Genomic DNA, 5,605 nt, shown 5'->3' on the forward strand with positions numbered 1-5,605 from the left:
GCAGAAGGATGCTCCTTTTGTTTTTGATGAGGATTGTGAGGAAACCTTTGAAATACTTAAGAAGCCTTTGATAACCGCACCTATTGTTCAACCACCTGACTGGAACTTGCCCTTTGAAATCATGTGTGACGCTAGTGATTACGCTGTTGGTGCTGTTCTAGGACAAAGAATTGACAAGAAGTTGAATGTCATTCACTATGCTAGTAAAACTCTAGACAGTGCCCAAAGAAACTATGCCACTACGGAGAAGGAATTTTTAGCAGTCGTGTTTGCATGTGAAAAGTTCAGATCTTACATAGTTGACTCCAGAGTCACTATTCACTCTGATCATGCTGCTATTAAGTACCTCATGGAGAAGAAGGACGCTAAGCCTAGGCTGATTAGATGGGTTCTCCTGCTATAGGAATTTGATTTGCACGTCGTTGACCGAAAGGGTGCTCATAACCCTGTAGCAGATAACTTGTCTAGGCTAGAGAATGTCCTTGATGACCCACTACCTATTGATGACAACTTTCTTGATGAGCAATTAAATGTCATCCGCACTTCACTTAGTGCACCGTGGTATGCCGATTATGCAAACTATATCGTAGCCAAATACATACCACCCAGTTTCACCTATCTACAAAAGAAGAAATTCTTCTTTGATTTGATACACTACTTTTGGGATGATCCTCACCTTTATAAGGAAGGAGTAGATGATGTTATTAGACATTGTGTGCCTGAACATGAACATGGACAGATCCTGCAGAAGTGTCATTCCGAAGCCTACGGAGGACACCATGCTGGAGATAGAACTGCCCATAAGGTATTGCAATTAGGTTTCCGTTGGCCCACTCTCTTCAAGGATGCACGTAAGTTTGTCTTGTCTTGTGACGAATGTCAAAGAATAGGGAACATTAGTAAGCGTCAGGAAATGCCTATGAACTACTCACCTGTCATTGAACCATTTGATGTCTGGGGCTTTGATTACATGGGACCCTTCCCGAGTTCCAATGGGTACACTCACATCTTAGTTGCTGTGAATTACGTTACTAAGTGGGTAGAAGCTATCCCCACTAAAAATGCTGATCACCACACCTCTATTAAGATGCTTAAAGAAGTCATATTCCCAAGATTTGGAGTCCCTAGATACTTGATGACTGATGGCGGTTCACATTTCATTCATGGTGTTTTCCGCAAGATGCTAGCTAAGTATGATGTCAACCATAGAGTTGGATATCCTTATCATCCTCAGTCTAGTGGTCAAGTGGAGTTGAGTAATAGGGAGATCAAGTTGATCCTACAAAAGACCATCAATAGATCTCGAAAGAACTGGTCTAGCAAACTTGACGATGCACTATGGGCTTATAGGACTGCTTATAAGAATCCCATGGGCATGTCACCGTATAAAATGGTTTACGGTAAAGCCTGTCATTTACCTCTTGAGCTAGAACACAAAGCTTATTGGGCAATCAAAGAGCTCAACTTTGATTTCAAACTTGCCGGTGAGAAGTGGTTGTTTGATATCAGCTCGTTAGATGAATGGAGAGCCCAGGCATATGAGAATGCCAGGTTGTTCAAGGAAAAGGTTAAGAGATGGAACGACAAACGAATACAGAAACGAGAGTTCGATGTAGGTGATTATGTCTTGCTATACAATTCTCATTTGAGATTCTTTGCAGGCAAGCTTCTCTCTAAATGGGAAGGCCCTGTTGGAATTATGCCCTAGAGGCAATAATAATATAGTTATTATTATAATTCCTGTATCAAGATAAACATTTATTATCCATGCTATAATTGTATTGAATGAAGACTTATATACATGTGTGGATACATAGACAAAACACTGTCCCTAGCAAGCCTCTAGTTGGCTAGCCATTTGATCAAAGATAGTCAGTGTCTTCTGATTATAAACAAGGTGTTGTTGCTTGATAACTGGATCACGTCATTAGGAGAATCACGTGATGGACTAGACCCAAACTAATAGACGTAGCATGTTGATCGTGTCATTTTGTTGCTACTGTTTTCTGCGTGTCAAGTATTTGTTCCTATGACCATGAGATCATATAACTCACTGACACCGGAGGAATACTTTGTGTGTATCAAACGTCGCAACGTAACTGGGTGACTATAAGGATGCTCTACAAGTATCTCCGAAGGTGTTCGTTGAGTTAGTATGGATCGAGACTGGGATTTGTCACTCCGTGTGACGGAGAGGTATCTCAGGGCCCACTCGGTAATACAACATCACACACAAGCCTTGCAAGCAATGTGACTTAGTGTAAGTTGCGGGATCTTGTATTACGGAACGAGTAAAGAGACTTGCCGGTAAACGAGATTGAAATAGGTATGCAGATACTGACGATCGAATCTCGGGCAAGTAACATACCGAAGGACAAAGGGAATGACATACGGGATTATATGAATCCTTGGCACTGAGGTTCAAACGATAAGATCTTCGTAGAATATGTAGGATCCATTATGGGCATCCAGGTCCCGCTATTGGATATTGACCGAGGAGTCCCTGGGTCATGTCTACATAGTTCTCGAACCCGCACGGTCTGCACACTTAAGGTTCGACGTTGTTTTATGCGTATTTGAGTTATATGGTTGGTTACCGAATGTTGTTCGGAGTCCCGGATGAGATCATGGACGTCACGAGGGTTTCCGGAATGGTCCGGAAACGAAGATTGATATATAGGATGACCTCATTTGATTACCGGAAGGTTTTCGGAGTTATCGGGAATGTACCGGGAATGACGAATGGGTTCCGGGAGTTCACCGGGGGGGGGGGGGAACCCACCTCGGGGAAGCCCATAGGCCTTGGGGGTGGCACACTAGCCCTTAGTGGGCTGGTGGGATAGCCCAAGAAGGCCCTATGCGCCATAGGAAGAAAATCAAAGAGAAAAAAAAGAGGAGGTGGGAAAAAGGGGAAGGACTCCTCCTTCCAAACCTAGTTGGACTCGGTTTGGAAGGGGAGGGCTGCCCCCCTTGGCTCGGCCGAAACCCTTAGGGGTACTTGGACCCCAAGGCAAGGCTCCCCCTCTTTCCCCTATATATACGGAGGTTTTAGGGCTGATTTACGACGACTTTTCCACGGCAGCCCGACCACATACCTCCACGCTTTTTCCTCTAGATCGCGTTTCTGCGGAGTTCGGGCGGAGCCCTGCTGAGATAAGATCACCACCAACCTCCGGAGCACCGTCACGCTGCCGGAGAACTATTCTACCTCTCCGTCTCTCTTGCTGGATCAAGAAGGCCGAGATCATCGTCGAGCTGTACGTGTGCTGAACGCGGAGGTGCCGTCCGTTCGGCACTAGATCGTGGGACGGTTCGCGGGGCGGATCGAGGGACGTGAGGACGTTCCACTACATCAACCGCGTTCACTAACGCTTCTGCTGTACGGTATACAAGGGTACGTAGATCACACATCCCCTCTCGTAGATGGACATCACCATGATAGGTCTTCGTGCGCGTAAGAAATTTTTTGTTTCCCATGCGACGTTCCCCAACAGGTCCCTATGTTGTCGAGGAAGTATATCGTTTCGGTGCCATCAAAATCGATAACACGGAAGGAAATTTTCCTAGAGTGGTAAATGGGCAAAGAATCAAGCATTACATCTCTGGTACTCCCGTAAATGTTGAGACCAATATCATCAATGTCATAACTCGAGAGGAGTACATAAGGGATGTTTATCAGCCTGTTTCAGACCTTGAAAATGAAGATGTATCTGTTTCGGCAAGAAATTGGACTCCGATACTTTTCCAATAGGAAATTTCCTCCGTTTTGGAATTTTTGGAAAATTAGAAAAATAAAAAGCAGTCCGGAGAGCGAACGAGGGGGCCACAAGCCCTGCCACCGCCCCTACCCCCTGGTGGCGGAGGGCAAGCTTGTGGGCACCTCGTGTGCCTCCCGGACTCTGTTTTCTTGCGGAGGACTCCTTCTGGCACAGAAAAAAATCAATATATAGTCGCCCGAAGGTTTTGATCTCCGTATCGCGTAGTTTTCCTCTGTTTTTGTTTCTAGCTTGTTGTTTGCCGCAGATTTAGGTCAAGATGTCTTCTCAAGATTCAGAAGAAGAGATCTATGTGGCCGATGATCGTGCTAACTCTAGGATTAATGGGGACTTGGAACCATATGGCTGGACCACTGATGAGGAAGAGGACTATGAGCCCAAAGGATAGGAGCAAACAAGTTCCGATGAAGAGGAGGCTCCTCTACCTCAACCTGCAAACACCCATGTGGAGTTCAAGAAGTCAAGCCTCCCTGACCATAGGAAGAAGCCTAAGACCTTGTTTATCCCTTCTCGTTTCTTGCAGGAGAGTAAGCAGGAACTTTGCCATAGAGTGTTGAAACTTGACGAAGAAAATGACGATCTAAGGGAGCAGAACTTTTTGCTCAAGTGGAAATTAGACAAGCTCAAGACCGCTCCAACAACACCACCATCACCACCAAAGGAAGACAACTAAGCATTGGTATGGGCAATCCCCTTGGCTTCTGCCAAGCTTGGGGGAGTTGCCCTGGTATCATATCACCTTTATATCTTTTGCTTTTACCTTTGTTTTAGTTCTTTCCTTTTCAGTTTTTATTTCTTCTTTTAGAGAAATAAGTCTTTAGTTTTTAGTTTGAGTCTTTTGCTTTTGTCTCTTCCCCGTTGTATTCGAGCTTACGAGCTATATAATAAAGAGTGTCTTAGTCAAGGGCTTTGCTTTGTGCCATGATCAAAAGTATGAAAAGAACGATAGCATGAAAGATCATGAGACGATCTTATGGAAAGTGATAACTTCACTTATGACAAGTATGATGATCGAAACTTGTTGAGAATAAATCAACATAGACATTAGTCATTGTTGCAATTAATAAGAAGTAATAAGGAAAGAGAGGTTCACATATAAATATATCATCTTAGACACTTTTTACAATTGTGAGCACTCACCAAACTATTACATGCCTAGGAGTAGATGTTGGACAAGGAAGACAACATAATGAATTGTGTTTGCTTGGTTCCAAACAATGTTATATGATTAGAGATCCCTTAGCATGTGACGATTGCTTCCACCTCATATTAGACAAAACTCCCGCACCAAGTAGAGATACTACTTGTGCATCCATAAACCGTCAAACCAGTTTTGCCATGAACGTCCACCATACCTACCTATGGATTGAATAAGATCCTTCAAGTAAGTTGTCATCGGTGCAAACAATAAAAATTTCTCTCTAATATGTATGATCTATTAGTGTGTGGAAAATAAGCTTTGTACGAACCTGTGGTGAGGAAGACATAAAAGCGACAGACTGCATAATAATGTTCTTTATCACAGGAGGCAATATAAAGTGACATTCCTCCGCACTAAGAGGACACACATTCAAACCTCAAAAGCGCATGACAACCTCTGCTTCCCTCTGCGAAGGGCCTATCTTGTACCTTTACTTTTTACCCTTGTAAGAGTCATGGTGATCATCACCAATTCTCCTTTTGCCTTTGTCTTGGCTACCGTCACATGCTTGGGAAAGATCTATATTCATATATCAACTTGGAGTTGAGTACTCATGCTTTATTGTTGTTGACTTTACCCTTGAGGTAAACCGTTGGGAGGCAAACTATAAGCCCCTATCTTCCTCTGT

This window comes from Hordeum vulgare, chromosome 2H (assembly GCF_904849725.1).
Source record: "Hordeum vulgare subsp. vulgare chromosome 2H, MorexV3_pseudomolecules_assembly, whole genome shotgun sequence".
Taxonomy (NCBI): domain Eukaryota; kingdom Viridiplantae; phylum Streptophyta; class Magnoliopsida; order Poales; family Poaceae; genus Hordeum; species Hordeum vulgare.